Below are 12742 nucleotides of genomic sequence, written 5' to 3'. Positions count from 1 at the left end.
CCCCAAGTTCATGTAGGGGGAACTCTGCTTGCTCAACTCCCACTAGGCCACAGATGAAGCTTCAAAAGAGAAAAGTTACTTGGCAACAAACCTTGGTTGCAGAACCTTGCCTTGAAGAGAGGCATGCTGGGAAACTCCCAACTCCAACACCTGTAGACTGCGTGAGCCATGAGGCAGGCCAAGTCCTTAGGAAAGTAGTATGGAATTTGGCTGCTTTGTTAGGTAACAGTTTGGAAAAAGGCCCCAGCACCTGCGACATCACACCAAAGGTAGCCAGGAGTTTGCAGCTCTTGAAACCCAAGAAGAGTACATGCATGCCTTTATGAATAAGGCTGCACCTGGTCCCCGAAGGAAGAAAAAAATATATGTCTGAGCAAGATATATGTGTGAAGTAATGTCAGCTTCTTCCAAGGAAGGCACACGACACCAGCGGGTGCCTGAGTCAGGGGCACCAAGCGGTAGCCACAAAAAGCTACAGCTTAAAAAGGAGAGGACAAGTAGTTCTGCCAGGGAACTGTTCTGAGTCAGACAGAGGCATAAGTCTATCTAGTCTACCCTTCCTCCTGCCCCAGATGAACTGTCCTCACATTAAACCCATCTCACTCCATTACAAACCAGATTGCCATAAGAAGACTATTAGAATTGTAGTCAACAGCATGAATCAGTTGATGGTGTTGTTCATGTTAGCATGTGCTCACAAAGTACTGAACTGAACTACAGTTCCATGTGGCAATGCAAGAATAAAGTATTTGCGATTCAGTTCAGAACACTTGATCAACAAGAACATCCTGGGATTGGGAGCCAGGCAGGCTTACTAGAGGAACGAGCCACCCAGCAGGCTCAAAATGCTCTCTTTCTGTTAATAAGTTAAAAAAGCAAACTTTTAAAACAGTGTTTGTGGATGCTTCTCATGATTTTCAATCAACCTGTCGTTCAAACAAAAGAGAGTTCATTGCATCTCTGGACATAATCAGAGAAAAAGTTCCAGATTACCTTAGAGAAAATGGGGAGGCAAGCACATCATTAGCCACGTGTTTGCTTCAAGAAAATTAAAGGATTGCATATTATTCTCTGTGCTGTAGTGCTATTAGATTTTTTTTTAAAAAAAAGAAAGAAAATTGTAACAGCAAATGCTCCTTAGATAGTTTCCAGTAGGTAGCCATGTTGGCAGTAGAGCAGCACAATTTGAGTCCAGTAGCAGCTTAGAGGCCAACAAGATTTCTGTAAGCTTTCAAGAGTCAAAGCTCCCTTCGTCAGAGAAGAAGCTTTGCTCTTCAGTTTTTTTGGTTTTTTTTGCATTTTAAGCCTGAATCATCCAAGTGAGATCTTTTGCAGCATGCTATACACCTTATTTCCTCAGCTGAAACCTTTTTGCCCTTCTGAAATTTGAAAGGACACCTTTGAACGTCATTCCCAAACCATATGTGGTGTAAACAGAAACCATTCATTCAATTGTTTGGCCGGTTGTCTCAAGAGGGAACAGCAACATCAGCGGTGGGCTAAAACACCCCACCCCTTTTCAAGATACACAGAAGTGGCACTGCTATGAGATGTGCTGCCCTGAAGGTGCCTCCGTCATAACGCTTGCAGACAAACTCTGCCCTGAGGCTTTACTCTTGGGTAATGCTGGTAAGACAACATGAGTCCTGTGTTCAGATCCTAACACTAGAGGTGAGGGGAGATGTCAGCAAATTGAGGAGAGTGCAGGTTGGGTTTTGTTGCAGCTTGAACTTTGGCTGGATGATATAACTCTGCCTTGGAAAGGGTGGAGGGACCAATACTTAATATTTCAGATATCAAATTAATCCGCAAAGTTCATGTTTCTAAAACATTGATTTGGGGCCAAGCTAGATCTGATGTTGATTTGCAGAAAAACATGATGTTGGTAAATGAATGTTTCCAAGTGCTCCAGGCCCAATTTGGCTTGGGAGCATGGTGTGGAGGAAGAGGAGCTTTAGCCTTGCTCCCTTGACATATTTCAAAGCTGAAATGACCACGAGGGGGCTGTTTGTCCTGCAGCGGGGCTCCACATTAGGGTTGCCGACCTCCAGGTGGGGCCTGCAGCTCTCCTGGGATTACAACTGATCTCCAGGCTACACAGATTAGTTCCTTTAGCAAAAATGGCAGCTTTGGAGGGTGGATTATATGGCATCTTACCCCTGCTGAACTCCCTATCTTCCCCAAACTCCATCGCTCCCAGGGTCTACCTCCAAATCTCCAGAAATTTCCCAACTCAGAGTTGGCAACCTTACTTTTCATGCACGTTAGTTGCCTAATGGGGTGTGTGTGTGTTTGTGTGTGTGGAGTAGATGTCAGTTTGCCACAGAAACTCACACAAGACAAATTTCTGTCAACATTTGAGATTCTCTTGGCTTAGGACCTGCCCCCAAACACTGTTTGACTTTATCAGAATCAGCACCCCAGGAATACAGACTGACTTGTCCTATCCAGTCACACAGTCTAGGTTTACACCAGAGTTGCCAGATGTTAGGCAATTTATACAGGCATGTATAAGAACAAAGGGCCTCTCAACAAGGTGCACAACCTTCTGTGTTTTCAGGTGCAAGCATACAAGTTCAGGACCTCACTAGACACCATGCTGGGAGCAGGCAAGTGATTAGATCACCCCAACATTAAAAAAAAAGTCAAACAGCAGTCAAGCTGGCCTATGTTTTTGATTGGGGCCTTGGTACTGGGGGAGAAGGGGTTTAACCCTTCCATTCCTATATAGTTTCAACAATAAAAAAAATCTCATCCCCCAGCCTTTATTATCCTTGGAAGGGGATAAAACTGTGACAATCTTTCTTGACCATTTTTTTTTCTAATCCAGGACTAACTAAAGCATGAGGGGGCTTAAGCGGCAAAACCAAGTCCCTCCCTCCTTCTGCAGCCTGGCTCTGAACTGAGACCCTGCATGGCTTGTATCTGCCTATAGACACAGTGGAAAGACCCAGTCACAGGCATGACTCGAGAGCCAGGCCCTTGCATTACCCTGTTTACAGCATGGACCTCCAATCCAGCATGGACCACCCATCATATCATGCCATTTCCGGGGGTGGGGGGAGACTGCTGCTGAGGGAGCAAGTTTGCCCCTTCCAAACACCACCCTAAATCAAAATGACAAGGGGCATGGGTGTTACTCTTGTATTTCTGTCCCTATGAAGATTCCCATACTTTGCATTCACAACCTGTCCTAAACTTCTAAGCCACCTCTCAGTGTTAGAAAGCCAGTACTCTTAAAGGAGTGAATGCCTCATTTAGTTGCTTCATTATGTGCTTAAGCCATAATGCAGCAGCAAGTTTTCTAGTGCACCCACAGTTTAAGCAGCCGCCTGTGCCTGTGCATCAAAAAGACATGGAGATTCTATTTAACTGATGAGATCCACTGTGAAAGTTCAACAGAGCCATGTTTGGAAGGAATGTACCACTATGTACCAGTTGCACGGATGGGTTTGATAATGGCATCTGGGAGGATGCAGGATTGGTATCATCCTGCAGGGCCACTGTAATATTGTTATTCAGATTTCTCTTACTAGCACTGAAACAACTTGCTGTTCATCCTCCTTACAAAATGTTTGTCAGCTTTTATTAATTGTTTTAGAAAACAAAGTCATTTGGAAAATGCTTGAGATTGGCAAGATTTGGAGGAAAATTGCTTCAGAGGTGGAGAGCGAGTGGCTGCTGTAGGTGCCCCTTAAGTTCAGCAATGGAGAATCCCATACAGAGCACTTTCTCCTCTGACCAAAAGAATTTCACTTGGTTTGGCTCAATGCCAAGCTGTTGAGGGCTTCAGAGAGGAAAGCAGGCCAAAACCAAAGCCATGTGTTGTGGTCTGCCGTTTGCTGGACAACACACCTTTTGGGGAGGGGCAGGCACACAGCAAAAACAAGTTAATTAAGCTCCTGTTGGGCTCCATATTGTGGGATTGGTGAACTGTGTTTGGCATGCTGGGTCACAGCAATTTGAATATAGTATGCAGACTGACAGATCTCAACTGAGGTGCACTTCCAGTGATCCAGTCCTTCTTAAGAGGATGTGAGCACCTGCTTCATTCTGCACGTGCAGACAGCAGTGATCACTCTTCAAGAGAGGACCCAGATGGAGCGCATTGCAGTAGTTAAGTCTTATGCTTACAAGGTGTACTGCCACCCCTCTCAAGCCTTCTACTTCCTTGTTTCAAAGAGTCTTGCCAACAGTTGTAGAGTTTCCTAGCAGAGATTCTGTATAGCCATGTGCCAAAATTCAGCCAGACAACTTTTTTGAGCAATAAAGATACACAGAAAGTAGAAATTCATTCCCTGTTAAGTTTAAGGCCTCTTACATGCAGCTAATAAAAGCACCAGAATCTTGCCGGGAAAATCTGCCATCCCAGGTGGACTGAAAGCCCCAAATGGAGTGAAAGCAAAGTAATAATAACTGGGACCAGCAGCGCAGTTTCAACTTTTGACCTGTTTCTAATGTCTCCTTTCACTTTATAGAAGCGATAAGACACTGAATTTATTTCATGTAGCACTTGGAGCCTGGGGGAAATTGTTCTCAGATATGGCTCTATTTGTAATCTCCATTTAAAATAGCAGTTTTTAAAAAGTTGTTTCTTACTGAAATCCTATGAAACATAGTAACGTTGTTTAGCTTAATGCTAAAGATATTCAGGAACAACCTCAGATCTTGGAGAGCCAGGGCTTTTTTTCAGCAGGAATGCGGGGGAACGGAGTTCCAGAACCTGGGCGGCACGGAGGGCAATCTAAACTCCCCTCTGTCTGGAGATCAGGGGGCGGGGCCACTGGCCATGTGACCATTTTCTCCGAGGGCAACCCAATGAGTTCCACCACCTCTTTACCCAGAAAAAAAGCCCTGTGGAGAGCCATTGCAAGTCAAAGCAGACCCTGCTGGTGAGTTGAGCTGTTGGTCTCATGAAGCAGCTTCACACGTTCTCTCTAAATGCACAGTGTGAATGCCAGGGGGAGCCAGTTTGGCGCAGTGGTTAAGAGCAGTGGGACTCTAATCTGGAGCGCCGGGTTTGATTCCCTACTCCTCCACTTGAAGCCAGCTGGGTGACCTTGGGTCAGTTACAGCTTCTAAAAGGTCTCTCAGCCCCACCCACCTCACAGGTTGATTGTTGTTGTGGAGATAATAATGGCATACTTTGTAAACCACTCTGAATGGGCATTAAGGGCCAAGGTAGAAGTGACAAGTTACACTTGAATGGCAAGTGAACAGACTCGTGTGTATTCCTCTCTGTTCACTTGCGCTCCACTTGCACTCCAGTGGAGTGCAAGTGGAGCGCAAGTGAACAGGGAGGAATACACGCGAGTCTGTTCACTTGCCATTCAAGTGTAACTCGTCACTTCTACCTTGGCCCTAAGTTGTCCTGAAAGGTGGTATATAAATTGAATGTTGTTGTTATTAAGGTATTTGCAGTGGCAATGGAGTGTCCGCATGGCAGTTTTCCTCCCATTTGTCTTGACTGAGGCCCCTCACCACTACCACTGAAGGAATTTGGGAGGCTTTTTCTAAAATCAGTAATATATTACTATATTACTGGGTTTTTAAAGCCAGAAAACTGTCCTCTGGGGGCCAGAGGGAGGGGGAATAGTGGTCAGGGTGAAGAGAAGTTGAGTCAAGGAAAATGGCACAGATGACAGCCAGTTTGGTATAGTGGTTAAGAGCGGGGACTCTAATCTGGAGAGCCAGGTTTGATTCCTCACTCCTCCACTTGAAGCCCGCTGGGTGACCTTGAGTCAGTCACAGCTTCTAGGAGCTCTCTCAGCCCCACCCACCTCACAGGGTGTTTGTAGTGGGGATAATAAAAACATACTTTGTAAACTGCTCTAAGTCGTCCTGAAGGGCAGTATATAAATCAAATGTTATTATTATGTGGGTGGAATCTGCAAAAACACTCTCCTTCTTGTCCACACAGCATGCAAATGTGCTTTGACTGATCTTTCTGGAATCACATTTGGGAATGACCGTAGCAAAGAGAGTAAAAACCCAGAAGCTAGAATAACAGAGGACAATGTTGTGTGGATGCTTCCGAGAACTGCACTGCACTACAGAAGCCAAAGCTGAGCAAAGGACCAGTGTGGAAGCAACCGAAGACTATTTCCCAGAAATAGAGATGCCAGGACTCGGCCCTGTCCTGGAACCCCTTCCTCTGTCAGGTGCGGTGTATAGTGACTCTGTGCTGTCCATTCATGCTTAACACATGAATGTTGTCTGTGAGCAGTGATGCGGTCATAACTTGCACACAAGTCCCTTTAAAATATTGGATGCCACTGGAAGCTCCTGCTGTGCTGCCCTGTCACATGCCCACCTCCCCTGTATTGTACTACTCCATGCAGGGATGTCACAGAGCAGGTGAGGAAAGAAGATAGATGGCCGGAATGGGGAGGGAACAGGTGGAAGGTGGATGGATGTCTTCATTCCCTCTCGCACGAACAGGGAGGCTTACATGAATCTGACCACTGTCTGGATTGCAGCGAGGCAGCTCAGTCCATGAAATTCTATATTTTATTTATTTATTTATTGTATTTATGTCATTTATAGTCCGCCATTCTCACTGAGACTCAAGGTGGATTACACAGTGTGAAATTAGTACAGTCAGTATCAAGGACATTTCTATAAACAATACCATAGGGTAAATAAACACAAGTTTACAAAGACAGCATTAGCAAGAATACGATACAGAGTTGAAGAAATGCTGAAACAGAACATAAGAAATTCTAAGGCTGCCATTAGACAACATGAAGCACATGTAGCTCATAGGAGCACATATTTAAAACAACAGATAGTACATAAGGCAACATAGTGGTGAAGTCTATGGCCCCTAATTTATTAGCAAAGCATCTGAGACCCCCTCCCTACAATACAAAAGCCTTTTTGAATAATTTGGTTTTGCATCTTTTGCGGAAAGCTAGGAGAGGGGGGTCTCTCCTGACCTCCTTAGACAGGCCATTCCATGGGGTAGGGGCCACCACAGAGAAAGCCCATGTATGGGCTACTATTGATTTTGCCCATGCACAGGCTGGCGCTTGCAGGAGACCCTGTTCCGGTGAGCGAAGTTGCCATGCAGGAACATAAGGAGGGAGGCAAGGCCATTAAGAGGAGAACAAAAATCAGACCAAACAATACATAAATAGAAAAATAGGCTCCTTCTGCCCTCTAATGTAGTTATTCTGAACATGCAGCGTGAAGGGGGAAGTAAAGTATGGACAGCTATCCTCTCGTTTCTGCACACTGTGGGCCTTTGAAATACTGCTCACTCCACCCCAATCAGACTGATTTGTCAACAAAAACAACAACAACAACAACAAAATACCAGTAATATACAGCATGCAAAAAGCTTAGCAATTCCTATATTGCAAAGTTTCCCCTTACTCCATGCATTCAGTACAGGTGCACGGGAGTGCAGAAGGAGTTTGAGCTTAACTGGGGAAAGTGGGAGCTACACAACTCTCATTTTGGGCTAGACAGCTTTTACATGTTGTTCCCATGGAATTACCATTGGGAGGAAAGGACCGTATCAAGCAGTTTTAAGAAAACTACTAAAGTCTTGGGTGGATTTGGGAATCTTATAAACTAGCTGTCACTTGAAAAATGTTGTTGAAGGGCCTCTAACATTGGTCCTGCCCCCCCTCCCCCTGAACGGCTGCAAGGCATTTTCTGAGCTCTGGCTTCTGTAAGAACAAATCCGTCAACGTTCGGACAGGTAGGCCCCACCATGGCCCGAAGGGGGACCGACCAAGTGAAGAGCATCCATCCAGTACTTTACTGACATTCCTCGCTCCTTCGATGTGCCCTCAGGCCAAGCACTCCTTCGCTTTCAAAAAAACTATAAAATTATTGGTATTAAGAAGGCACGCTTGTTTCCTGGACATCTTAGCTGGCAAGAAGGAACATTTGTGAATGTCTGGATCAGATTGCAGAAGAGCAATCGTAGCAGCAGTGGCTGCTTCACCTCTTAATGCTCTTTCTGCAGAAACGAAGGCTTTCCTAAACAATGTCGTTGCTTTCAAAGAAGCCAGAGGAAGGAGTTCGACACCTTGCTGTAATAGTTACATGGAATCTTCATTTAGTATCATTGTGATTACCTAGATGCTGAGGGCGGGGAGCGCTGCCTTCATATCCCTCTGGTGTGTTTCTGGGAGACATCCCAATGGCTGCCTTAAGTAGCCAGAGGCTGGTCTAGATGGCTCTATTAAGACAATCTGTTGAGGTCAAGAACTGAGCTGCTCAGTCTCTGTAAAGCTCTTTGTATTGCAGAAATGTAGTAGCAGGTGGGGACGGTGGACATTATGCATCAAAACACATCATGCAAATCCCAGAGGCTATGCTCTCTGTGGCCCCCTTCAAATGAGATTTGGACCAGGCATGTGATCAAGGGTGCTGGGATTCCTCCCTGTGAAATTCTCTTCCCAGGGCTCTTCACCCATGCCAGAATCCCCTTTGCCTTTAGGAAGTTAATGAAAACTGTATTATTATCAGAATTAGTTTGACTGTTGTCGGCCGCTTGTTGTTTTTGAAATCCTTACCTGATTCTTAATGTAAATTTAACTTTGAAAAACAAAGTTTGCTGTGTTTTCAAGTCTGTTCCTATAGAACATTTTAAGTGTTTTGTATTTTGTAGAACAGCTTTAAGAATTTCAACCCATGAAGCAGGAAGGGGAGGAGGAAAATATTTCTTTATTTTTTAAATTATCTTTTATAAGGTGGTTTATTGAGGCAGATGCCAGTTTTCCACACAAGGAAAAGCGCTCTGCTGTCTAGAGTTGCCAGGTCCCCTTACCCTCCCGGTGGGGGGGTAGACCCAGTACTCACCTTATTCTGTGTCTTCGTGTGCACGCGATAACAACAACAACATTCGATTTATATGCCGCCCTTCAGCACGACTTAACACCCACTCAGAGTGGTTTACAAAGTATGTCTTTATTATCCCCACAACAACAAACACCCTGTGAGGTGGGTGGGGCTGAGAGAGTTCCTAGAAGCTGTGACTGACTCAAGGTCATCCAGCTGGCTTCAAGTGGAGGAGTGGGGAATCAAACCCGGCTCTCCAGATTAGAGTCCTGCACTCTTAACCACTACACCAAACTGACACGAAGCAGGGGACAGCTCCTGGGGTGATATGAGAACATCGCTCCCAGGAGGGTGCCCGGGAGGCCTGTTCCTCAGTCTTTCCCCCCTGCCAGCCAGATGAATGGGAGCAGGGGATCCCTGCCCCCACTGGGGAACCTGGGATCCCTACTCTGCACATGCTCGCATGCATTAGGGCCTACCATTCAGTTCTGAATAACAAAAACTAGTTCCTGTCACACAGCAGTTGATACAGAATGCCATGTTTGCAGGCTTGTAGTGTGAGACAGAGAGAGAGAGAGAGAGACTGAGGGCCAAACTACAAGTGACAAATGACACTTGCCTGGCAAGTGAACAGATTCACGTGTATTCCTCCCTGTTCACTTGTGCTCCACTTGCACTCCACTTGATCAAGTGGAGAGCAAGTGAATGGCAAGTGAACAGGGAGGAATACACGTGAGTCTGTTCACTTGCCAAGCAAGTGTAATTCATCACTTGTAGTTTGGCCCTCAGTATGTGTTTGGATAGCCCTGCCTTTTTGCTAGAAAGGAGTAGGGTTGCCAACATCTAGCTGAGGCCTGGAGATCTCTTGGAGTTACAACTGGTTTCCAGATGATCAGATTTCCAGACGATCAGTTGCTTTGGAGGGTGAACTCTATGGCATTATTCTCCTCTGAGCTCCTTCCCCTCCCCAAACCTTGCTCTCCTCAAGTTCCCCCCTTAAAATCTCCAGGAATTCCTCAACTCAGAATTGGCAGCCCTGGAGAGGAGAAAGGGCAGGACTGCATGATCTTTTGATCCCTCCAGTCTTCAACTGGGTATGTTGAAAAAATGATGGTGTGGTGGAAAGCCCTTTGCTGCAACTATTGACCAGCAAAAGTTTTCTTGGGCAGGACATAAAAATGGGAAACCATCCTTTTAAAGGCTGTTTGGAGGGAATAAATTAAAGGAGGATATGATGGCAAACGCTGTCTTCCGAGACCAAAAATGCAGGCAGCTCATCCTTGTGAGGAAGCAGCAGGGAGCTGCCTGCCCGCTCCATCAAATGCACGCCTGGGGTATCTGCACATTGCTCAAAGCAAGGAAGAGGTTCACCTTTGCCCCTGCAGTTAACAAGAGACCTGCTAATGGATACAGCCTTTCCTCCACGTAGATGCCAGTGAGGATCCCGCCCAGGAATGACCTGGGGACACATCAGACAAGCCCCTAAATGGCTGTCTCCATCTCTTTCTATCCTGTTTACCATACAACAGCTTTCCTCAAACAAAACCCTCCTTTTCTTACCACTCCAAGCTCCTGGCTGTTGCCAGAGGTCTGAACCAGTCTGCCTGCTTGATTCTCCCTCCAGAGTTTGCAAAGGTGTACCAGGGTGCAGCACCTGGCCAAATAAACAAACAGATATATTCTGCTTTTTAAAAAACGAGAACAGAGCAGCAGGACTCCTAACCAGAAACCTTGACCGAAGGGATCTCCGAGCTGAATTTGTCCGCTTGGCTGCCCTCATGGCTTTGCCAGGACTAACCCACATTAATTAGTATCTAGTATTCAAGCCAAGAATTCAGAAAGCTTCACATGCTTGATGGTTGCAATCCTTAAAATAGCCCTGTAAAGTAGATTGGTATTATTATCCCAGTTTTGCGGTTTGAGAGAGTGGCATGTTTAAGTGCCACCAAGCAAGCTCATGCCTGAGGTGAGATGAAAAGAAAAGGACAAAGAAAGCTGGCTTCGTTCTCCTTGGATTTCATTGGCTACAGTCCTAGGCAGGCATGCTTATTTGACCTTGAATTCCAACCTGGTTCTGTCCATGCTCAGTGCTTCTCTGAGGGAGGGAGAAATTCCTACCACCTTGAAGGAACCTAGTGATGAGATCCCTTATGCAGCAGCTTTCTTTCGTCCCAGATGACTGGAAAAAACCACCATCCTGTGGCCAACATCCCCTTTGGGGCAGGGTGTTGGTATGGATGATGGCTTACTTAGTTAAGACCCAGTATCTGGATTCATTCCAGGCTAGCCTGGTTAGCTGTGTTGGTTGGTTGACTGAAAAGCTTTACAGAGAGACAAAGAAGGAGAGTGACCATGCTGGGTTTTCCTGGATTTGGAATATGGACAGCCTTCAGTGCCACGAGTTGCAGTAGCTTTCTGGTTTGGGACTGGGGGAACTACCTGTACGTACCATGCTTCCACTCCTGTCTCTCAAATTGTTACCACAAGATGGTGCTGAGGAACAACTGCTCATCGCCCAGCCCTTTGGTGCACTTTGGAGTTCCATCTTCTCTCCCCCTGCTCCCACCCCTGCTCTTTAATTTTAACATGAGGGTGATGGAGGGGACCCCTGGGGATTTAGTGTCTGGTGACATACATATGCAGATGACCCTCAGCTCTCTTGCTCCTTTTCACCCAAGAATTGTGGAACAAGAGAAATGCTGGATCAGTGCAAGAGATGGAAAGAAGAACCAATAAACTGAAGCAAGTTTCAGACAAGACTGAGGTACAGTTGTCCAATAATAAAACCAGCAAAGGAACTCATAAACAGCCCTGTTCAGATTTGGAATGGGGTTGCACTCCCGCTGCAAGTGCAGCTTGTGGCTCTTTTTAGACCCTGATTTACAGAGTGAGGTTTGGGTCTCCTCTCTCACACTAAGGCCGTTTCCACGCGGCTTACCTTGTTCTGGAAAACAGCAAAATCTTGCACGAAATCTCACGAGAAGATGCTGTTATTGTGCAAAATCGGGCGAGAAGATGCAATAACAGCATCTTCTCGTGCGATTTCGCGCGAGATTTCGCTGTTTCCCAGAACAAGATAAGCTGTGTGGAAACAGCCCCAGATTGCAGTTGGAAGGAGAGCTTTCTGGGAGTAAAGCCTACTGAATAACATGCAGAAGATCTGCTTAGGATTTCTCTCTTAGTGCCTTCACCCAGCTTAGGTAGCTGCTTAAGGTTGCCAACTCTAGGTTGGGAAATTCCTGGAAATTTAGGGGCAGAGCTGAGGAGGAGAGGGAGCTCAGCACAGTGATATGATGCCATACAGCCGGGGTCCCCAACCTTTGGAATTCTGACACAGGCTGGTAGGCACAACCACAAAATGGCTGCCATAGGACAGGGAGGCAACCACAAAATGTGAGGGAGCGAGGTTATAGGTAACTCTGATAGTAAGTCTTCAGCATTTCAGGGAGAAGCTCTATTTAACAGGATGCCCTTTAAAATTAACATATTGTTTAAAAATATTTTCTAGCATGCACACAAAATAAGTATGCATATTGAGCTAGCTAAGAAGCTCTCATCTGGCAATATCTGTATTCATTTTGCAACAGGGTTGCCAAGTCCCCTTGCCCTCCTGGTGGGAGGGGGGATCTGGCACTTACTGGTGGTGACTCTTTGTGTGGACACAGTATGTGCACTCCCAGCAGGCGTCACAACTGGGCCCATTCCCCTAGGCCTTTCCCCCCCGGCAGCCAGGTGAGTGGCTGCAGAGGGCAGAGGCTGGGAGTGGGGGATTCCCTGCCCACACTAGGGGACTAGAAGCAAACATCTAGTGCACTTACGAAAAAGGAAAAAAATGCTTCTTCTCCTGGCTATCCCTTTACCTGAGCCCTTCTCTCATGAGCCCAGCCATCTTCAGCCCGCACTGTAACTTGTAACTATGACAGTTGATACTAAAAGGCTGGGGACA

Source organism: Eublepharis macularius, chromosome 12 (assembly GCF_028583425.1).
Source record: "Eublepharis macularius isolate TG4126 chromosome 12, MPM_Emac_v1.0, whole genome shotgun sequence".
Lineage (NCBI taxonomy): Eukaryota > Metazoa > Chordata > Lepidosauria > Squamata > Eublepharidae > Eublepharis > Eublepharis macularius.
The sequence above is the reverse complement of the archived record's forward strand: the minus strand, read 5'-3'. Positions refer to the sequence as shown.